Source organism: Pezoporus occidentalis, unplaced genomic scaffold, assembly GCF_034315485.1.
Source record: "Pezoporus occidentalis ecotype Australia unplaced genomic scaffold, CSIRO_AGI_Poc_V1 ctg23, whole genome shotgun sequence".
Taxonomy (NCBI): Eukaryota; Metazoa; Chordata; class Aves; order Psittaciformes; family Psittacidae; genus Pezoporus; species Pezoporus occidentalis.
The window spans coordinates 1,060,932-1,084,766 of NW_026914180.1; the positions used below are offsets into that span (position 1 = coordinate 1,060,932).

At 44.4% G+C, this 23,835-nt stretch overlaps 1 long non-coding RNA gene across 1 annotated transcript; it reads right to left on the minus strand.

Moving 5' to 3' along the window:
- Positions 1-1,462: 1,462 nt before the first annotated feature.
- On the minus strand, positions 1,463-20,145 carry LOC134165133 (uncharacterized). Its single transcript, XR_009965383.1, has 3 exons — positions 19,891-20,145; positions 5,181-5,281; positions 1,463-1,738 (listed from the first exon to the last, which is right to left on the minus strand). It is a non-coding gene; the product is annotated as an uncharacterized LOC134165133 (long non-coding RNA).
- Positions 20,146-23,835: the final 3,690 nt, after the last annotated feature.

The following is a 23,835-nucleotide window of genomic DNA, read 5'->3' on the forward strand; positions in this document are numbered from 1 at the left end:
CGAGGTGCAGTGTTTATTTCCTCACTATTTCATGTCACTGCTCCCGTAACTGTACACTGCTGTGACCAGCTCCAGCTGGAGAACATCTTGGCTGCTGTTTGCAGGGTGGTGTTTAGCAAGCAGCCCAGCTCCATCACACCAGCCCACCTCCCTTTCCTTCCAGCCCCTCAACTGGTGATTGCACAAGGCTGGGCACCGCAGCCAGAGTGGTAGATCCAGACTTGAACTATGCAGGTCTGGTCCCTGCTTTTCCAATGGGCTGTGGGAACACATCACTGCCATCCCCTGTCCCTCAGATTGACAGCCGTAAAATGGGACTGTTTCTATTAAAATGATATTCCCTGGGCATGGAGCAGGGTCCTGCAGTACCTGCTGCTACACAGACATAAGAAAGGGAAACTCTGGCTCCAACAAACTTGCAATTTTAGGACAGGCAAGAGCACACCAATGCTCACGGGTAGAGTAACAAGATACCTGCTGTGCCTTTTCCCCCACCTTCATAACCTCCTCGCCCATCAGCACACAGCAGTGAACACAAGGAACCACAGGCACAGCAAAGGACTCAAGCACGCACCACAACTCGGATAATTAATATCAACAGCCTCTCTCTATCAGCCCCAGCCCTTGCTTGGATGTGAAAGCCACACCAAAGAAGCCTTTAACATGCCCGGGGTTGCTGCAGACAATGGGGAGGCCAGATCCCCGGGAGGGCAGCAGGAGGAGAGGAGGAGTCACTGCTCCTCGACTCATCAACCTTCCCGAGCATAAGGACGCCTTTGTTTGCTTCTCCTTCAGCCTTCCGTTACCCAGAGGGGGAGAGGCAGGAGATGGCAGAAACCTAGGATTTTCAAACATTTTCTGAGTCAGAGGCAGTGGGAGAGGAGGAGGAAAGATTTCCTGCACCCAGCCAGGCTGAAATAAACAGGCTGGAGTGTGTGCAGGACTTGCCTTGGCCCAGAGCAGAAATCTCACCTGATAAACACGGGGTAAACTTGCCTGTGCAAACTTGAGGTTCCCCTTGGTGATCTCCCCCTGGATCCATCACAGGCAGGACCTTGCCTGGAGGCAGCATCAGCCAAAGCCTCATGTTAGCAAGAGTGTCACGACAGGAGCTGGATGTTGTGGCTTCCTACTGGCACTGGAGCAGCCTACCTCCAAGCCACTCTGAGCTGGGGGTCTCATCCTGCCATCCCTTCTCCAGGTCCAGCTTGCATCAGGGCTGGAGCAAGTGGAAAAGTTTTCTGGCCTCAGGTTATGCTCTGAAATGGAGCCTCCCCATTTCAGAGGTTTGTCAATTTTGGGATTTTTTTTTTTTTTTCTCCAGTTATTTTGGAAAGTTTTACCAATTGCCTCCTCTGCCCCCTCCCTTTTCTCCTGTGCAACTGTTGTATGGGACTGGAATTACCTGAATGTTGAGATTTCATCTGAACATGAGGAGGAAGAAGGCAAAAGTGCCATTAACTGTCTTCAATTTCTTTTCTTTATCAGGTATAAAAGAGCAACCGGAAGCTAAACAGATATGTCAGGAAGTATGTTCAAAGGGGCTGCTATCATTTAATGATACGGAGTTTCAGCATGAGGTTGAATTGAGGATGACACTGGTAGAGAGCTCCAGGACCCTTTTTCGGGTCAGAAGGAAAAGATGAGGATAACTGTGCTGACTGTTGATTCCATCAAATATCACAGTGGCTGTTCCTCACTTGTAGTCAGCTAAAAGGCAGGAAAAGCAGCTCCAAACCTGAAGAAAAGGATCTCGTGCCTGAAATCTTGCCTGATTTTTCCCAACTGTTATCATCTAGTCTAATAAAAGACAGTAACTCCTCCTCCCAACCTTGCCTTGCTCAGAGCCTGAAAACACCAGAGCTTCAACAATGCTACTATAACAAAGGGAATGAGTCATTCATCAAAGCAAGCATTTCTGCTTGAGACCTTCAGAAAAAAAAAATCTGCATATTCATTTATTCTTGTATTTAGCTGAAAAGACCGCTTACTTGCACCAAATGATATTAAAAAAACAAAACCAAACCAAAACTGTGGCTTCTTGAAATTCAAAATCTGGGTGCAAATGGCTGAAAGATCTATCTGCACAAATAACACAATTTTGCAGCCATAAGCAGAACAGTGGGAACAAAGGGCTTGCTGAAGGATTACATGCAGAGCAAGCTTCGGGGAAACCACTTCAACAGATAGATGGATGTAAGGACACTCAAACATCAGGAAATGGCACCCAAAAACTGACAGAGCCCAGATTTCCTGAGCCCACAGGGCAATGAGGAAGCTGCTGCGATTTCATGCCACAGATATTGATCATCTGCAGACAAAAGAAGAAAGCCACATAGCTTGAGGCATTTTCTCAAGTGACAGAGATGTGGTGACCACAAGGTGCTCATGTTGTCAGCTGCAGAAGTTTAACACCGCTCCAAAACCCCTTTTAAAAATGGCCTCTAGTCTACAAGGCAAGCAGATGTTCTGGCTTAAAGGCATTTCCTTGGATCTTCATAAAGCTTTTCTTTTTAAAGTGGGATCCGTGCTATTTAGTATCACTAAATACTTGCGTATGTTCCCAGGGTCAGCATAGCCTGGAACTGCAGCTCTGCAGAAAGTCACTTCTCTGAGCAGACGCTACTGCTGTCTGAACAAGGTGTCTTCATCCCAGCACCTGAACAAGCAGTGGTTTTGGGTAGCTTCAGTGAATCTTAATTGCACCCATCCAAAAGTAGTGACCTCAGCTCTGCTAACGATAAAACACTGCTCACTTCTTGGGCTTAATGGTGTGTGGCCTGCCAAGGAATCTTTTTTTTTCTCCCTTTCAGAGACAATCTGTGGGAATTTATGGGCTTTTTAAAGCTGTCTGATCTTTCAGTGAAGGAAACTAATGGAATATCAATGACACCAGGTATTTGTCACAAGCATCATTTGTGCAGGAAATATAGGTCCAGCTCAGGAAAGCTCTCCTGCACATGGTTAACTGATTCCACGTGCAGGTCCAGGCGGCAGCTTGAATCAAACCCATGCTTCTCTGCATCTGCAGGCTTATCAGTCTCTACCAAACGCAGAAAAGCATTCCTAATTCAGTTAACTAATTCAATTTAAAACCCTGATGAGGACAAGGCAACTTGAATTTTCATGGGAGGTTGAATTTAGGACAACACCTTTGCAGCTGGAAAGAAGACTCTGGCTGACTTAAAGCACCTTCTCAAAATAGCAAGTAAAAAAAAAAAAGAACAATTTTAAAAAGATGAAAATACTTATTTTTGTAATTTTTTATTGGCATCTCCATTTTTTTTTCAGCTCTAAATTTTCACTGAACTAGAGCCCATCTGGTGAAAGGTCTGCTCTTTCTTAATCCCTTTTTCTGACCAGTTAAGAGTTATCTGAAAGAAAATGCTACCTAAGTAGTGCCATGATAGATGTGAGTTTTTAACAAAATACAGCTTTATATATACACTACATGCTTATGGGGTAATTTACCCCATGTGGAGGGCTCGAGCCTACTTTTCCGAGGTCTCACTCCACAGGGCACCATCAGAGCTGTGACCAAGTCCCCAGCGCTGAGATGTGCAAATATCCCACACTCAGACTCCGGGTTTTGGGACACAGATCTGCTTTCAGGTTTTCCCACAAGCATTAAATCCAGCCTGGGGTTCCAGCAGCCTGCTAAGGACCATGCTCAGCAGTAAGCCTTCCTGCAACATGGTGGAAAAAACTGCTCCTAAAAACATGAAATGTGCCAGAAAGAAATAAGCAACATAGTTCATTCCTCGGATTTTTTGGAACAGTGTTTGGATAACAGTGGATGGAGGCAAAAAAAGGCCACTTTTGTACTCAAAGACTGCAGAAATGTTCAAGTACCTGAAGCTTCATGTTAAATTAGTGCAAAACATGGTGATCTGCTGCAGGGTTTTGAATTCAGCTACTGCAAACCTCAGGGGAGACGAGAAAGGGAAAGTGCAGGTTCTCATTTGGACCTATGCCTGAAAGCAGGGAATAAATGAAGCCCAGGATCCTCTAACCCCAGGAGTGTGTCAGGAGAAGCCTCCATATGAAGGCAGCAGGAATTTCCTGCAGAGCTCTAACAGCACAATTAGCAGCAGGTCTTGATCAGGCAGGGAACAAGAGCAGGAGCAAAAGTAGCCAGGAGGGGATTATTTGTTGGCTCATGTGAGGCTGAGCTGCAAAAGCCTCTGGCACTTATATTCTCTTAGACCTCACTTAAACCATGACACACTCTCCCCTGAATTGAGCCCCCAGTTTGGTGCGTTGGTGCCACTGCTTGCATTCATCCACCAGCCCACTGGGGAACTGCCCCTGTCTTGCTCAGTGAGCTCCTAGCACTTGCCTGCCTTCATAGGGAAAAAGGGCTGTGATGGGAGCAGGGCTGGCCCAACATCCCTTTATTCCTCCGTTCCTTCAAAGGTACAAAGAAATAAGCCAAAGACCCAAATTATGGTGGAAAGAAGGCTCCAAATGTATTTTTTTTTCTTGGGTCACATACTGTGACTGTGTGTTCTGTGGGTTTTATGGACTGATCCTTAAATCAGAGAATGGCAGTGCTGCAAGTTCACATCTGAGCTGTCTCTAGGTTTATCTACATTAACTGCGGGCAGTTCCTGAAACAGCAAAACAGAGAGGGACGGCAAGAGCAAGCAAGAGGGAGACCTGCTACAGATACTTGCACACTAGAACATCACATGATCATGTTTAGTATTTTTCCAGTATTATCAGGGGAAAATATCATCCAAGAGGCATAATTATATCTTAGGTTCCCTTTTTCTTATAGGGCTTTTTAAGCAGTTGGTTTGTTTCATTCTTCTCCTTTTTCTATTTTTGAATTACAGGGCTTGCAGAAAAAGGAGGGGGATGACAGTTAACACAAGAGAAAAGCCATGGTGCTCAGAAGGAAAGAGATGCTGCCATTCCTCACTCACCATTTTGGCAGAAACCAGCATGGTTTCAAGCCATGCTGCTCAGGTTTGCCTTGCATCAGGTGTCTTCACTGCTCTCCAGACCCTCCAGTCCAACCTAAAGGTCCAAGATTCAGTTACAGGCACCAAGTTGAGGCAACTGAGTTTCTCCTGTAGATGGAGGCTTAGGCAGCTGGCTCACATTAAGACATTGACACAAAAGTAGCTAAATATAGGCCTTATTCTGCAGGCTGACTCCCACCCATGTTAACTTACAAAGGGATTCTTGCCTGATGATCTGTCAAAGGACAAGACCTTGGAAAGTGAGAAACTCTGTGGGTTCCCATTATCCCAGCACGACTGGAGCTCCAGTTTCCCTGCGAACATCCACAAGAAGCTGGTTAAAGCAGCTCTGACAAGTCAGATATTTTGCAAACCTCCATCCTCACCCATGATCACCATTGGCTCAGGGGACTGCTCTGCCTTTTCCCTATCACCGCTGCAATCATTTTGTGCTGCTTCACCGGCTCAGTGCCGCAGCTGGAAGGCAGCAACCTTTCCAGCTGATGCCAGGGGAGCTGAGAACACAGCACGTTTCCACGAATTAAAGTGCCCAAAGGCACCTAATATTGCACACTCTCTCCTTCTAGGCTGTCACCACAGTAACAGGGGGCTGTCCAAAAATAATCAACAATACAATTAGGAGCCGCTCACTTGTCATCTTGTAATTAGCAACTACTCAACATTTTGGCTGAAAAATTATACCAGCAGGCATTGGTAATGGGTGTTGCAGAGGACAGTTTTACACGATACACCTTGTTCTTTGTCACCTGTGGGAATCTGTGGTGCATGGAGGACAGATTCCTTCCCATTGCCACGATGCTTTCTGTCCCAAAGCATGAGATCCAATTACAGCAGAGAGCCATGAAAGCTATTATAGGTCATAAAGTCATTGAGGTATGAAAAACTCTCATTTACTGTTTGAGATCCCAGCTCTAGTCATTGCCTCCTGTGGCACAGACACCCTCCAATGAGGAATTTCTCACTGTTTATTCTCAAGGCATGAAGCAAGTGATGTTTTCAGTGATGTTTTTATTCTTTGTTCCACTGACGGGCTCTGAGAGTGTTAACCTCTTCACTGAGGATGTGCACTTATCTACCAATCTCAGAGGGATGTCGCTGAAATTAGCTCTGTACTTTAGGATTTGTCAAATTGCAATTTTACTAAATGCTTCACTGCTTGCAAAGTGACAGTCCCAACAAAGCTAATGCCATGACCCCATTGGCTTCAAAGCAGTGTGAGCAGACCCCTTAGTCACTTTGTCTCCTCAGAATTCGCATCTACTGAGATACATGACACAATAATTTTTGGTGCTGTTTTTTTAAAAAGATACTTTGTGTTTTCTGAGAATTTCAGAGCTGTGCCTGGATCATGTTTTCAAAATTTCTTCCATATTTACAAGGTTCAGAAGCCCTTTTTGATGTCTGCACTGATCTACTTCACTAAGCATCAGAAGCAGCACTGAGTTTGGGGGTGGGGACACATGGACCAGGTATTTCAGGTCTCACAATAAAGCCAGGTGACAGCAGTGCAAATAAGCTGCAGGGCTACAGTGAGGACACAGAGAAAGGACTTTTCATGTCACTCTCTAGAGGGGAAAGAGCCCAATGAGCGCAGTGGTTTGAGGCCCAGACCTAGCTGGCTTGAGAGCTGAGAGCCAGCCAGTCCAGTAAAGATTTAGTAGTATTAGATGTTCTGGTCCTTCCTGTACAGACACCTTGTGCCATCACACAAGATGGTGCTCAGAGCTTGGAGGAGCCAAGAGAAAATATCCAACTGATCTTACCTTATAAAGCATTTATCCCAGTTCATAAATCCATGTGTGAGTGTTAGGCACTGTGAACTGCTAGAAAATACCAGCCCATATGCCCAGCAAAGAGGTGCTGTTTTCCTGTATGATGACAGCCATTCTCAAAGTAGCACCACTGGGACATGACACCACTAAAGCACACCTGGCTGATGAGCCTTCTTGATGAATTAAACACCCACTGTCCTCCTGTTTTCCCCACAAAAGTCCCATTAGGATCTAAGCAACAGTCAGAGTTGAGAATGCAAAGACACTTATGCACTGGAATTTAAACAAACCATTAATTACAAAGATATTCTGGCAGATGATGGCTCCAACAATGCTTATTACAAGAGCCTTCATCAAGTTATCTGATTTTTTCATGTAAGCAGAGGTAACAATCTTAACTCAGATGAGAAAAATAATTAAAACCCATATAACAAGATGTTTTATTAATGACACTCACGTCTCCATAGCTCTAAGAAAAATGGGCAAGCTGTTCCTGCACCACAGCTCTCCATCAAGGGTTCATATTTACCATCACTTTAATAATGACTTGTTAAAAGTGCTATCTCATTCCCTTGGGTTGGCTTGAAGGAGGGAACAAAGGAAGTATTTGTTTATTAATGGAACCCACTGAGGAGCAGTTCTGTGGCACAAGGTGAGGTAAAAGAGGAAGACAAAAAAAGCACTGCAAAGTGGATCCCTGCTTAGCTCATAGGTCTGTTATTACAGAAGGGCCTCAGCAACACAAATTACTTGGAAAAAATAGTTCTCCAGGAAAAATACTTCCTCCCCCCAAAAAAACCATCTTGGTTTCTCTTTACAAATCTAGATCTGTTCTCAACTGAGCAGTGCCAAAGGTCTCCAGTGGGAGCAGGAGCAGACACATCAGGGAATTTGCAAGGTTCAGTGAACCCGAGTTCAGCAATGGGACTGCAGAGCACAGCCCTGGGACATGAAACTTGCTTCCATTGCCCTTCAGAGAAAACATGAAGTTGATGTGTCTGAAAATTAAGGTTCTCTCCAGATCTCTGACCAACCCTTTCACAAGACAAGCTTTTCCAGACTGCTCCGCTAGCTCGCCTCGGAGCTGCCTCCGAGAACTGTACACAGGAGCATCTGCTCCTCCTGTGCTCCTCTCCTCAAATCCTCAGACTGGCAATGACAGTGGAGCCACCAAGGAGATGACTCACCAAGGTGCTGAGCACCTTCACTGAACTCTAATTTACTTAATTACCACAGATTAAAGCATGTCTAACTAAGGATAGGTGTTAGATCTGATGGGGACCCAGTTCTTACTCTGTTCACACACTATCTGGCTGGGCAAGTCCAGTGTCCCTCGCCCAGTTTCAGGCTTTCAAACTGAAATATTTTCTTCCTTTTCCAACAGAAGTTCAAAGCATATATTTCACCTAAAAGATGAGGGTATAGAAAAACCCAGTTTTCAGACCCCCAAAAATATTTTAGAGGAAACTTTCTCTCTGTCCCAGGTATTTTGGGTACAAACTGGAACACAAGAGGTTCCACTTAAACTTGAGAAGAAACTTCTTCTCAGTGAGGGTGACAGAACACTGGAACAGGCTGCCCAGGGAGGTTGTGGAGTCTCCTTCCCTGGAGACATTCAAAACCCGCCTGGACACATTCCTGTGTAACATTATCTAGGTGCTCCTGCTCCGGCAGGGGGATTGGACTAGATGATCTTTTGAGGTCCCTTCCAATCTCTAGCATACTGTGATACTGTGATTTACATGAATGTGCTGTGTCCCAGCAGAGGTTCAATAGCTGTGCTTATGAGTCCTCTGAAGAAGCAATAAAATATTGTTATGAGGAATACAGGAGGGAGCTCACTCTCCATGGGCTTACTGTCCAGCATAACCATAGCTCTGCATGGAGACCAGGAGGGACCAGGACCCTTCTCTGTAAGGACTGCTTTGCTCCACTAACCTGATCTCTACTGAATGCACAGCCTCAAGCAGTGTGGACCTAAAATCAGTCCCACATATTGCTGTGTAGCCTTGCCTGAGTCACTTAACCTCCCTCAGATGCACATTGTATGGCTAGGAAGGCAGGGATACTCCCTTTCTGCCGCTGTTTGGCTGATGGGATTGTAAGGTGTCTAGTGGCATTCATCTACTACTAGGAATGGACACATTTCTGCCATTCAAATAGATAATAATAGCTTCTCTAAGGCACTTATCACGAGCAGATCTTGAAATGCTTTCTAAAAGGTGTAAAGTTCCATTATTTTTGATTGGTAAATGGGGCCTTAACCCTGGCAGAAGTGTTTAGAGACTATTACAGTGCCTTTCATCCATACAGTAAGTAACTGAATTGCCTCATAGGATCATCCAGGGCTGAGGGCCACAAGTGGCTCATGACTCATTCATCAGAGCACTTTCACAGGCATGTCTCCCTGACCTCCAGGAGAGCCATGCGCCTGCTTAGTTTACAAACAAGCTTCAGAAGGCATCTGCTGGGCTGGCACACTGGAGGAGCTCAAGTTTCGGTTCCTAAAATGATGAAGCACTTGTTTAAAGCTCATTTGGTTGGATGGTGCTGTGAAGTTGTTTAACCCCACCAAGGTTTCACTATCAGAAAAGACAAAATAGCTTATGGTACGATTTGGGTTGTGGAGTTTGGGGTTTTTGTTTTTTGGGGTTTTTTTTTGCATTTTTTTGTAATTCCAACAGCAGAAGCACTTGCTGAATGCTGAGATGAGATGAATCAGGGCATTTACAGGACTGCACCGCACAGTGAGCATCACGGGTTGAGTTGGTAGGATGCAGAACAACCCACAGTGTTAGCTTTCTACTTAGAGGAAATGAGACGGCTGCAAGGTCAGGCTGGGAAAGCAGGGTGCTGCGAGCACCATCTGTGTTGCAAATGCAGCAATGCTGAGGGAGCAAGAAGCAGTCTATCAGCCAGGAAGAATATGAGGCCAAGGCCAAAAGCGAGGATATCTGCCCAAGAAGCAAGAAATCTCTCCCTCAGCAGACCCTGTGGGCAAAGAGCCTCTAACAGCTGGTGACTGGGACGATGCAGACATGCAGTGCCGGTAGTGCCCTGAGCCATAGTCAGGGAACCATGCAGAGGTGACCACCATGGGACATTCATACCTCCTCAAGGCCCACCAGCCCACACATTCTACAGTGAGACCCCAGCTCTGCAGGTGCCTCATTGGGATGCCAAGCAACGCCAAAACTGCATCTTTTCAAATCAGAGAGAGAAACAGCAGGGAGAGCACGTCTGCATGTGACCTGGGTGACACAAGCCTGCAGGCACAAATTACATACTTTACAAGTGACATTTGCTGTCATGGGGGGGGAGATTTGAGTGAGGCTGTTTAAAATTCAACTAAACTCTGCCTGGAAAGAGGATGGTGTGTGGTCTTCTTTTCTTTTTCAGTCCCCAGGGTAACACTGGGATGTTTCTAGCAAGGAAATCCCTCTCCTACTCCCAGATTTGGGTTTCGCCCTAGGGATGGGATTCACATGTTGCACATGAATCTCTGGCTGCTTTGCAAGCTCCAGGCCAGAATCGCTGTCAGTAAGCACCATGGGAATTGATTTATGCCATCAGAGTTAGACAAGCTAGGGTTACAAAGCTCAGGAGGTATTCAGTAGATTTCCCCTACCAACTCCACTGTGCAGATGGAGAAACCGAGGCACAGTGATTCATGTGCCTTTCCAGTGCACACAATAGTAACAAGAGGCCATGATACAGATCTGATCACCTGGTTCACATCATCTGGAATGGTGTCCATATCCTACTTTACACTGCCTGCAGTGAGAGTGACAAAAGAAATGGTAGCCATGCACAGAGGCTCCACCTGGGATCAGAGGCACTCAGAAACAGTGAGTAGTGGTGCCTTAGAACTCTGTTCTGTGTTGTCATTAAATTTTTTCTCTTGCTTGATGTGCAGTACCCAGCATCAAGGGATTTCTCTCTCTCTTAGCCTCTAATCCTACTGACTTCAGGTATCCTATATGCCTGTCCTCTTAGCATCTCTCCCAAGGGATATGAGGCCAAGATCTTAACCAGTGAAGCTGATCATGGTGTCAGGACCCATTCTGAAGGAGATGAAACCATCTGCTGGGTGCACAATTACATTCAGCCTTTTCTCCTCTGAACTTTCCCACTGCCTCTTCTAAGCTGTTGCAGTTTCAAAGGGGGAGACAGAGAAGATCCAACATCCTGTTCCAAAACCTGGGATAAAAGAAGGCATTCTGAAGAAAGTAGTCAAAACGCTTCAAGAAAGGCATCTCTTCTGGGCTATGCTGAAGCAGTAGTCAAATTCAGGGTTGCTTCCACCAGGAGAAATTATAGGATCAAGATCTCCACAGTGAAACCGTGCTCATTGAGAAAGTCCTTTTTTCCTCTAAAAATGGTGGAAAAGATCTGAAAGCTGTTTCTGAGTTCACAGCTTCAATCCATTTTCCAGGTAACTCAAGAAGTGAAAGTCAAATATATTATCACTCTTCTATTTTCTCAGCAAATGCTAGTTCCCGTGACTACGTTCATTGAATATTCTCTCTACAGTTTTCTGGTCTTTCTGACTCTCTTTGGACATACACACAGGGATATACAATTAAACTCTCCCTTCCATACGTGGTTTGCACACAGTTTTGCTTTGATTTGTCATAGATGGCTGTATTGCAGTGATGTTATTAAGTCAGTTATCTCACAATACGGAATTACTTAATAATTTTCTCCATTTGACCTCATTGACAGAAACAATGTGTTCAACCATGTGTTATGTCAGCTCTTAAGAATTTTAAGCAATCTTGCAAGTCCTTGAGCAGCTCCATCTCTTTATTTTATCAATGGGATGATCAGAATATATGACTCACCACAGTGCTAAAGGATCCTTCAATCTACTGAAGAGAAGCAGGACATAAACTGAAGCTAGAAGTTCAAATCAGGCAAATTCAGATGACACAATTACCAGTCACAGGGAAAATCTATCACAGATATTGTGGGACTGCCTATGTCCTGAAGACAGAATTCTTCTGATTAAATGACAGACTTAATATACCTACAGGGAAAAGCCAATGCTGACTCCTATCTTGCTATGCATCTTTTAGTCCCTGTAGACATCTAGTCTGTTGGCCAGGAGAACCAAAGAGTTACTCTTGTCTTCTTAGTGGACACATCTAAAACTGGGCAGATGAATCATGCCCTTGAAGTGCACATTTCCTACTACCTATGGTAAAGGGAGCCAGAAGCAGCCACATTAAACATAACTAGCTATATTATGAATGTCTAGTTAGGAGAGAAAAACTCCAGTTTTGGTGCTCAGCTCCAAACAGACGTGTCTAGCGCTCTTTGGATATGTTTGGTATCTGCATGCATATCTGCTGGCAGATATGACAAAAGACCTATGCAGACTTGCACTTCTCTGGAATTTCATGCTGTCCAGACCTGGGTCTCCTTTAAGTCCTTTGTCTTAATTAATTCCTAATGCAGATGTCAGGTATCCTGGGTATCAGCTGTTTGGGAAATCTGGAGTATCTTGCATAGCAGTCAACAGAGTTGTTCAACTGACCAAATGGATCACTCTCTGGGGTCCACTGATGAATGAACAAGATAAGATCTCCACTGACTGCAACTCAGACACTCCATGCTCATGTGGGCACCATTCTGCAGACACTTGCATCTATCTAGCTGTCACCCTCTGTGAGCTGAACCCTACCCTTTGTATCATGCAGGGAGCTCCACTCTATTGACAACACTTAGCTATCTCACATCTCTTGAGGGTCTTGGGGGTATCTTGCCCAAATTCTAGCAGCTGCTCCAAGAGGGGGGGGAGCCTGTAGGCCTGCATCATTTCCTACCAGACCTGTGTGGATGCCCCAGATTCCCACAGCATTTCAAAACAAAACCCCACACACCTCCATTTAGGCAACTGAACAGTGCCCCGCATGTTTTCCAGGAACAGACACATTACTCACGAATGCATTTCTAGATACAACACAGAAATACGTGGGTGAAGATTTGTGGCGTGTGTATACAAGTGTTCAGACTCAAAGATCAAATGGTGTTTCTGGCCATAGAGCTTCTGAATGCTCCTTAGCTATCTTACAGGATGTTTGCTTTACTCAGTTCATTGGTGTATGGGAGACACTTTTACTGTGCTTTATCACAGCATCTCAAAGTGTAAATGATTTATATGAATACCAATGTTTATTCTACCAATGGGAACACTCAGTGAAGTTAAATAATAGTCAAACAAGATGCACTAGGACAGAAAACCACAAGCTGCGTTTCATACACCTCCATAAACAAGCTCAGCTTATCAGAAAAACAGGTCCAAATGTGTAAGGGATCAAAGCAAGCTCTTGATTACACAGCTTTGAGTCCATAGCCAATGTGACTATTAGAGTATATTCAGATAAGCAAGTTATAATCCCTGTTGGCATGTGTGAAATAAGGAATTGGTGGGACTCATTAAGAAAGAAATGGAAAAACATGAAAAAGAAAGTAGCTTTATTAGTGCTGCCAGTGTTAAACCATTGGCATTCAGGGCTGTGGCCAGGCTAGGGTGAGAAGGCATCTAATCTGGGTGCCCAACACCGACAAATCCCACTAGGGAAAAATGCTAACCCTCTTTCCTTGGAAGCAAGGGGGAAGGAGGGTTAGAACCCAACTGCTGCAAGGAATTCCCTTTCTCTACCCTCCCTGGGAAAGCCATCCCCTTTTCAAGCTCTCCACCCCATGCTGGCCAGGTAGTAGCACTCTGCTCTCAACCCCACAGGCTGTCTTCAGCCTTAGCCATAAAGGCTGATCGCCTAAGATATTCAACCCCTCCTTTCCCAGCAGGGAGGAAAAATCCTGGCTGTTTGGAATCTGATGACAATATTCTCAGAGACTCCGGAAAGCAGAAGAGGGCTTCAGCATTTTCCCCGTCTTCTTGTGTCCAAGCCCTTCAGGTGCAGACTGGGATCAAACTCTGGCTCCCCTTGCCAGCAGTAAAAATGTGAGTTTCCAGCAGAATGTATTTTCCCTAATTGATCCTGGCAGGCATTTCACTGTCCATCTCTCCATAGGCAAACCGGCTACTAGTCCCCCCACTAAAATCACAGCAAACGAGGTCTGGAGAACAAAACTGGAGATGACAGGGAAAGCCTTAAATAAAAAGGAAGAAAATAAAACACAAAACCTGTGGCAAGTGCATAATCAAGTGAATCGAAATGCCTGTCAGCACTACCAACAGCAGGGTGACAAATCTGCCCAGCCATGGTGCGAGAGGCAGAGTAAGGGCCCAGCAAACCACCTGAAATTCAGCACCCTATGATGAGTTGCTGGGGCCAGGACTCTACTTTAGGGTGGCTGGATGTGGAAAGAACAACCTAGTGCCGCCTGCAACTCCTGCTTTCTTCAAGGAGATGCTGGTCTCCTGACAGATCCAGCACTAGAGGGTAACAGTGAGTCAGGCTGCTGGCGCTACATGACTGACACAAGTCTTTGTGATTGAGATGGAAGGGTTGGAAGCGATGAGAGGTAAGAGAAAATGAAGGGGCAGGTTGCACCCCCTTGCTGCCCTTGCTATGGGGCACTTGTGGGCCTGGGCCGCACCAAGATGAGAGAAGCAGGTGCACCAGCAGGGTAGCCCTGTGTGCTGGTGGGAGAAGAAATAAGGCGGCACCAAAATCGGGTCACTGAGCTTCGTGGAAGCACAGGGCCATGGGATGGGAGCCCAGGGAAGGGGATGAGGAGCCTGGTGGAAGGTGCTTTCTGCCCCACACAGGATAATTTTGTGCCAAGAGCCTACTTGCTGCTCTGCTTCTGCACACAGAGCAGGAGGTGTTTTCACATGTTATTCTCAAAGCCTGGGATGCTTGTATTTAGCAGCTAAATTACACGCTTTTGAATACCTAATGAAACAGAAGTCCAGTGTAAGGTGTAAACCCACAGCTTGCTGCTTCTTCAGTTCAGAACCTCATCTTCTGGACGTGTAAAGCTCTGCCAGCCACTTGAGCTGCCCGCAATGGCAGGAGCCAGACCTGCTGCCCATGTCAGCTGGCATCAAGCCTAAGACCTCATGTGTATACAGAGCATGCAGCAAGATCAGCTCTTCTGAAAGAGTGCTTGTACTCCCTGATGCTCATGCATCACCTGGTAAAGTTGTAGTGAATTATTTTTATCTTTAAAGCTCCAATTTTTTTTTGAATCTTTAATCAAAATTGTAAAGCCTAAGAGTAGGTTCTCTAGCAATTGAAGTTAGGTATCTAGTGGTTAGAAAGAACCAGCAGTCAGGACTCCTGGGTCCCATTTTCAAATCTCCCACTGACTCTTTGAGTGACCTTGAAGAAGTCAATTAATTTCTATGTCTTTTTCCAGACAGGTAAAAATGAGGAGATAATTCTTCCCCAGCTCGCTGGGGGATTGTGAAACTTAATTGTTTGCAGGGCACTTTGCTATCCTCACATGAGTGTAAAGGACTTTTACTACACCACAGCTGGAGGAAGGCTGAAGCTTAGCATGGAAAGCCATGAATCCTTCAGGTCTGGATCTGCAGTGCTCAAAGGGCACGTGTCTGCTGCAAGGAGGAGAACCACTCAACCCTGCATCCCATGCCCTGTACATACAGACAGCAACTTTCCGGCAGGGAAAACCAGCAGTGCTCTGCACCAGGAGGTCCAGCTCTCTCCATCAGCTGCCCTAAGGCTTTCATCAGCTCTGGAGGCTGCTGTCTCATTGCAGTCGTGTTATGGGGTCAGAGGAGGAACCAGCAGCTTCCACCCAGAGCCATTCACACACATCCATCTTGCATCCCCCCAGGCTCCCAGCTTTGGCACATTTGCCAATCCTCAACAGCACAACAAAATGCTGATACCTCACCAATGGGGATACATCAGCAGCTGGCAGCCTTTCAGCATCCAGCCACAGCTATCAAGTCCCATCTGGGCTATCAGCTCCTTTGTGAAGATTACCAAAAAATCCTTTAGGGCCTTCACTTTGTTGGAAAACTGAATATTTTCACATACAGAACAAGGTGATCCTTTCGTTCTGGCGCAGCTCTGTCTGTTCCGCTGCTGAGGTCAGTGGAGCTGTGTCAGGCTATGCCAGCCTGCCCTGGGGTGTAAATGACTCCTGAAAGAAACAATTTTTGAGTTTATATATGTGTATATATGTGTAAGTTTATTTTTGCCTTGAAGGAAAGCTTGTCACTGCCCTGTCTGCAGAGCTGATCACTGCACAGGTTTCCCTGGGCAGAAAAGAGGAAGAGGAGCTGCCACCAGGGAGCCCCATCCAAATTAACCTACTTACCAGGTGATCTCCTGTCTGCACTAGGAGAATGGCTGTTTGCTTTAGGCCATTTCTGTGTGAGGAGTAACTAGAGATGAGTAAAATTCATAGAATATCTGCTCCCAGGGGAAATTTCAGCCTTTGGTCAGTTTGCATCCCAAATCAGGCCAGTTCAGCAAAATGAAATTCTGGTTGAACTCACTTGAAACAGCTGGACCATCCCTGGCAAAAATTGGAATCTTGGGAAAGGGGGGGGGGGGGGAGGGGGGGGAATGGGGGAAAATGTTCTTTTACTTACAGGAAACTTCCCTTTTAGAGAAATTGTATTTTTTCACTTGTTCCAACTCCAAACTCCTCCAGAACAAATGCCAGGAATTCTCTCATCTATTTATACTCAGTTTGCTGTCTGGGTCTTATTGTACCTGGCATTTGCTGTGCTATATGTCCGTGTTGCAAATAATACCAAGAACATTTACGTCGTGGAAGTATTGTGGAGGGAAGGTTTCCAAGAGCCCTTTGTTAACCTGTTGTCACCAACCTGCAGGGACAGTTCCACCGTGCCAGCAAGGACCCAGAGCCCTGTGGCTTTTTGAACACTGCGTCTACAACAGCATGTGTATATTTGGGGGGGGGGGCTAAATGCTCTTGCCAGTGAAAAAAAAAGGCAGCACCACTGTGAATTTCTGTCAGTTTTGCCAAATGAATTCATTTAGAATTAAAAAACATAAGTTGCTCGAGATAGATTGTACTATGTTCTCTATGGTCTCTATGTTCAGAGCTTTCCTTTCACTTTGTTTTTCTTCTTAACGTGAGAAATGCTTAGAAGTGGACTGAAATGTTTTCTCTGGGATTGAGTGAAACTTCCCTAGTAGAACGAGAACAATATAGATGTGTACAATTATCTTTCACCATTGCCAGCAAACCATAACATCTCTTACTCACCTCATTGTAATTGAAAGCATCATGGGACACCCCGTTAAAATTGAAGCCATTTGCAATTGGCTTGAATCCAAACAAATAACTCTTAACTGAAACTCTTGTTTTTACACAAGGAGCCACGAAAACATTACCGTAATGAATATCTATTGGAGCTTACTTTGGGGGACAACTGCCAAATGGTGGTTCTGAATCTAATTTCATCAATCCTGCTGTAATGACAGGTAAAATCAGGTCCATGGATTGCTGTTTTCTTGGTATTAAGCTAATGTCAACACGAGACAGACTAGATCTGGGGTGAGATTCATCTGACTTCATGTAAATGTCTGTATTTGAGTTCCCTTTGCAGTCACAGAAATCTAGTTATGACAGTCTGTGATGCCTACGGAACAACTCACCTCCTCCTGAAATAGGTGTCTAAAACAATTTGGCTAAAGCACACCTTGAAAATACTTTCGTCTCTACATTAACTGAAAAAACAGCCCCAGGTCACCAGCTCTGATGCAGACACTGATGGTGTAAATGTGCAGGAAGGAATGCAGGCATCTAAATACAGGAATCTCATGCCTTTTGAGATGCCTTGGTGTATCTCACCTGGCTTCCAGTTGCCACTTCAGAAGGGCACAGGTCTCACACAAGTTCCATCACTTATCTGCCAGCCTCATGCAGATGTCCTGATAACATGGGTCATCTAAAGTGGCATTTAATGGCAGATTCATTCTCCTAAAGTTCCAGGAGATGAAAATCATTCCCAGAGTCCTCAGGATGTCCAGACTTGGAAATGCACAATGTGGAAGCTCTCATGATGGGACCATATTTCCAAAGATGGATCACATAACAGCGGCGTGCAGCGTGACAGTCCTACCCAGATTTCTGGGAGGTTACCCAGCCGAGTAATTCAGTCTCTTGTTACCTTACATAAGACACATGGTGAGAGAAGGAATTGTTGTGGAGACTGTATGATGCTTTCTTGAAAGGTCTCTGAAGTAACTTTCAACCTTTTTCTGCCTTCTGTATAATCACTTCCATGATTTTCCTGCTGCCTGCTGACAAGTCACACTCCTTGCTTTGGAGGGGTAACGCCAAGCCAAACTGCCCTCCTTCTTTGCAAGGGCAAAGCTTGCTTGCATCACACTAGGAAGCAGGAGATTTACACCAGTGGGATTGCACAGTCACCCCAGATAAGATGAAAGTAACATGTCAGCAGTGTCTATGTCTTTATCTCTGTAGGTAGGACATATAGGAACACACAGACCTTTGTGGGGTCAATAGAAAAAAATATCCCCCCGCCCCCCCTGCAGTTTGTCTGGACATGAGTGGTGTAGAGTGGATAGCACCATTTGACCCTGTGCTGTTTATCTGCTAATAGACCAGAGCTGGCACTGCTTTAAATTACGCATTTCCCTTTCACTGTCATTTATAATCAACAGAGATATTTTATGTTTATATAGCTTCTTTCATCCTAAGGATCTCAGGGTGCGTTACAAGGCATGATCCAGATGCGCTCTCCTGTTCTGCAAGTGGACTGGTTCATGAGGATGTCATGATGGGCTTCATCCAGGAAGAGCCTGTCTGGGCATTGTGCCCTGATGGCTTTTTTGCTCATGGATGTTCTGGTCAGTGGTGGTTTCACAAGTAGTAATGGAAAGAAGCACAACCATTACATTCAGATTCCCCTGTTACAAAATACTTCCTAGAGGACAGCTTGAGAGAGAGCTATGCCCCGGGGCAAGAAACTCATGAAAGCATGATTTCTGCAAAGGGCCGTATGTGTAGGTGTTTTAGGGACCAAATTCAGATCGCATCTTGGAAAGAGGACAAATCTATCTCCAGAGATGACTGACTGAAGTGAAAACAGACTGAACAGTGGTTTGATTTTAAAACTCTTGAGATCCAGTGAAAACTACACTGTAAATCTGAGGGTCTCTAATAAAATCTGGAGACCTCAATTGTAGATGTCTATGTCTGAACTCATTTGCTAGACTCTGCTAGAGTTCATGAAGAAAACCAGGGTCTTATAGGGCATAACCCAATATGACACGTCTTGTAAGTGTCTGCTTTCAGATGAGGTAAATTCCTGAACTGAAAAGGCGTCCAGGATGACTACTCAGAAGTAATTGTCCACATTGCAGATGTCTAAAGTGAAGAGATATGAATCTTACCAGTCTGTACCTTGTAGCAACACCTGTGAGCCCAAAACAAAGCAAGGAATCTAAACAGTAAACAAGAGTCCTTTGATCTTGACCATCACTTTTGTGTCCTATCAGAGCAATGGAGGAGATCTAGCAAACAGCACTGGGCTCTTTGTTGCTTTGCATCCATGTGACAAGCCAGAGAAACAGGCCTTGCCAGACAATCCCTCTAACAGTAGTTAAAAGGTTGCTTAGTTTAATTACCCAGGCCAGAAGGTGGTATAGAAATCAGCAAGTGCTGATGTGATTCACACATACCCAGAAATAACAATCTTGATATTTAGACCACTGAAGTAGAAAGAGTGGGCTGGAGATAGGATGAGAAATAGTAATATTTAAAACATGACCTATCTTAATGTTTCTTATAATGACAATTGTGAAATTACAGGATGAGATGCAAGTTTCCTATTTAGCAAATTAAAGAGAGGTTTCTGGGCTTTCCAGTAGCTTCAGACAGCTTCAAAACTAGCACAGATCAAAACTAAACATCATCCAGACTAATCACAGTCCTGGTCAGAAGAACAGATCTAAGAATACTTTCTCCAAGCAACTGATTCACAATTGATGGGAGTCTTTCCACTGACTTCTCTGGATTTCGGACCTGCATGGAGCTATTTCCCATTAAACACAGATGATCTTAGCCCGGTGCCTACAGCTGCTAATAGAGGCAGTGTTTGCCTGTCTGCATTCCAGAGCTAATGCACATTCCAGCCCCTGCAGAGGACTTTGCCTCACCTCCGACGCACAAGGTCAACTCACCTTTGATCCTCTGCATTGGTGTAAGGCTATCCGAGGAGGGCTGCATAATGACTCAGCAGCTCACCGCCTGCTATGTTTCTCTTTTTAACTGGATTTTTTGCTCCAGTGAGGCTGTTCTCAGAATGGCTGAAGCTCACATGCCCGATCTTGAACCTAGCGAGAGCACAATTACTAAGCAGGTGTAAAGCTGGCTAATGACAGTACAACACAGCTCAGGCATGCGTCAGGCCAGATGATGTGTCGAATGATTGTTGTCGTTGCCACGGGAATGACAACACAGGAGAACAGCATCACGTAACAGCAAGACAAACTGTCACGTCAGCAGGGCATCAGCTTTCACCCACTTCATCTCAGCTGGACAAGGGGACCATGATTTGAAGACACTGTGCACATTTGGGAGACGTTTTCATAACAACTGGATGAGGCCTGTTTGTCCTGCTGAACCCCAGCAGTGACTGATACTCCTGAGGTCATGCAACACATACCAGAGTCTTAAGATGGCCAAAACCCACAAGACAAGTGACCAGTGGAAAGGCAAATTGAGGAGAGGGCCTAAGAAATAGCACATAGACCAGGTATGTCAACTACTTTTTTAGTTCCTCACTGCCTCTTGTGGAAAGGAGTCTGGATATCTGTTTTACTCTCAGGATTGTCTTATGATGTCAGCCTAAGCAACCTTGTCACTTCCACTCTTCCCTCAACTGAAAGTCTAAATCACACAGCTGCCTCAACACCAGCCAAGCCTGAGAGGTCTTCACATAACCTAGACCAGAAGAGATGTACATGAGTCAACATGCAACCTAACAACTCTAGGTGGGCCACACTAGAGACCTTAGTAAAAATTGTACCTAGAGTCTTGCAACGATCACTACTGCTAATAAAGTCCCACTGAACACTGGACAACATACCACTATGTCACATAGCTCTCTTCAAACGCCTTTACAAGAACATAGCTCTGAAGACACAAGTAACCCCATCTCAGTCGCTGCGTTAGTTCTCCCTCAATATGAACCATCATTAAGTACACTAATTAGTGCTGTTGGGAACTCTTGAGAAAAGCATGGACAAATACTGAGCAAGTACTTAATGCCAAAAAGCCTAACATATCTTGGCTTTACCTAGTTTGTAGTGTATTGTAGTACCCAACTTTCAGCACAGGGCACAAAAATAGCTTCCAATGACATTATCACTTCGTTATAATGGGCTAAATTCAGCCCTGAGGGGCTATAGAAATTAACGGACTTTAGCCTAACGTGGTTAATGAGAATGGTCTATTTCGAGCCCATAAGGTACCATACTTCTGCCACTACAGATTGCCTGGGAATAATTCACCTCTTCGGAGACACTGTATTCACTTCCAGCCCAGGCTATGTTTGCTCTAAATAGAGGCAGCAAAAATAGACATCAAAATGAAAAACATTTCTTTCAGACTCCAAATGCCTCTGGCTCTGATTTTGATCTCGCATGCGGTAGAAGCTCAAGTGAGTAGAGAGGTTTATTTCTTATTTGTGCCAGTAAAAATGAAATGGGCCCACTATGTTTATCATTGATTTAGAATGCGGAACATTTAAGACAGTAGCTATGCACTCAGAAAATGTTAACCCTGGTTAAACACGGCTAACCTTTACTTCTTCAGATCTCTTCCTATGGATAATCTCCCTGCAACTTCTGATTTCTGTAACCACCTAGTTTCTAACTTCCCTGCTCATATTGCTAAATCCACCTCCCTAGAAGTCCCTTCTCTAGAACTTCAGAATCAAATTCATCCAGCATCAGATTTCTACTTCTGCACAACCATGTCCTCATCTCTAGAAAGCATGTAAGCTCATATTAACCTGTTTAGACGAATATGTGTTTACCTGTAAGAAGAGGTGCATAAGGATGCCCCTGGTTTGAACTTAGCCTTTATGTCTTTGCTGCTGATGGTCATTTTGAAACAGGGCACAGCCATAGAGGCTCAAAATACACCCTCTACTCTTGTATCCAAATTCTCCACCATGCTCTCTATTTTCCACAAACATTGAAAATCTCCAGAAAAGCAAAATGCTCCAGAAAGTACTAAACTACAATTCAAGTGGTGCCAGAGCTTTCAAACAGTCTTGTCATTTTTCATGTGGATGATTTGCATAAAAGATCTCATCTATTCCCTCTTCCTTTTAAAACTTTTCTCATCTTATTCTTGGCTGAAGATGTAACTGAGGAAGGATCTGCCCTGAATGTTTGAATGTAACCTAACAAGCTTTAGCTATGCATCTTCTAGTGGACTAAATTTTGCCAGGAAGAATTTTATGTTCCAGAGGCCAACTATCAAGTCTGTCTGCACTCATACCATCAAAGCACTTCAGCCTCCAGAAAAGGGTGACCTCATCCAAGCTGCCTATGGGGAAAGCTCCCTTATCCATGTGAACTTCCAGACAGTGACTGTAGACTGTTTGGGACAGCACTAAGTGGCCTGGGCCAGGGATCATTCTAACAACCAGAAAAAGTAGAATGCAAATTATAGGTGGTCAACACTTTATTTCACTATTGTAGATGCATTCTTTAAAACCTTCCCGTCATCACCAAAAAGCCCACTAGATCAACTATTTCTGCACTACTTGCTTTTAGCTTACAGGTTCTCCTTTTCCTAGAAAGAAAGAAAAATGTTCACTGATGATAAAAGCTGTGCTAAGTGGAGCACTTCTACATCTTTCCTTTGGGATAAGCTTACGATTTCATTCCTACTACTTATAACCTTAGCCCATCTGACTTGTTGACTTTCAGGAAGATAGCCAAAGGCGGGACTTGGGACTGTAAGTGTGGACTCAGGTAGACTACAACTATGTATACTAGGGCTTTCCAAGGAGGCTAAAGAACTAAGTGCCCAGCTTCCCTCAAACCCAAAGACTCTACCTGGTCTTCACTGATACAAACAGTACCTCCTAGCAGACCACTCTATGTCCCAGCAGAGATGGAGGGGAGGACAGCTAAGGTATTATGTTTCATCTTTTACCACCTCCAAGCATACTTCATTAATTATTTGGATCACAATGAAATAAAGAGCTGATTTGAGATTCTCATCTACTTAGTCATTTGTTGACTTCTGATAAAACTGAGCTTTGTCTTCTTATCTCTCTTTGCCAAACAAAGAGGCCAAGGCCAGCAAGTGAACCTCATCTTTCACACTACTCACCGGATTCAATCAGTCACGTATTGTAGTTGATCATTACATTTTCTAGATAACTACTTGCCTTCTCTTCTATGATACAAAAAATGTTTGGTGCGCTAACCAGCATTTAATGGGAAAGAGAAGAAAAGACAAAACTCCACTGATGATATATCTTTGTTATCAGTTTCATCAGTATAAAACTGGCAATAATTTCACAATGTGTTTTGAACATAATCAGCAGGAATAACTTGTCTCTCTAGATGAAAAAACAACCTTTATCCTCAATATACAGACATTATACCGCACTCTCTATGGAACACTGTAACATAAAAATTGCCCAATGAACAGACTTCACCATCTTTTATCGTTATGATTTCTGAATCCTCAAAATATGAATCTAGTCTTCCTTCAGGAAGCTTTGAACCTACTTAATCCATTATACAATTCATGTTAAAGGCCTAGCCCTTCCTCATGGATGCTCTATGTTTCTTGGGAACTACCTCTCAAATATAACACAATCAGCTTCACTTTTCTGGCTAACATATCTGCTCATATCTGTCAGGCCTCTCTTTTTGAAGATACTGGACTTTCTTGGAAATGACATCTTCAGCCTAGTTTTTAAAGTCACAATTCCTAATCAGTCACCAAATCTAAGGGAAAATGGAAACATTAAAGACTTTGAAAATCTACTCTAGAAACCTCATCATCAGTTCTGAAAATCTTAGCTTTGGACTGAAGCCCTCATGATGGAAAGACACCTGTACACATGTGGTAGTAGTGATAAAATTTTGCTCTCA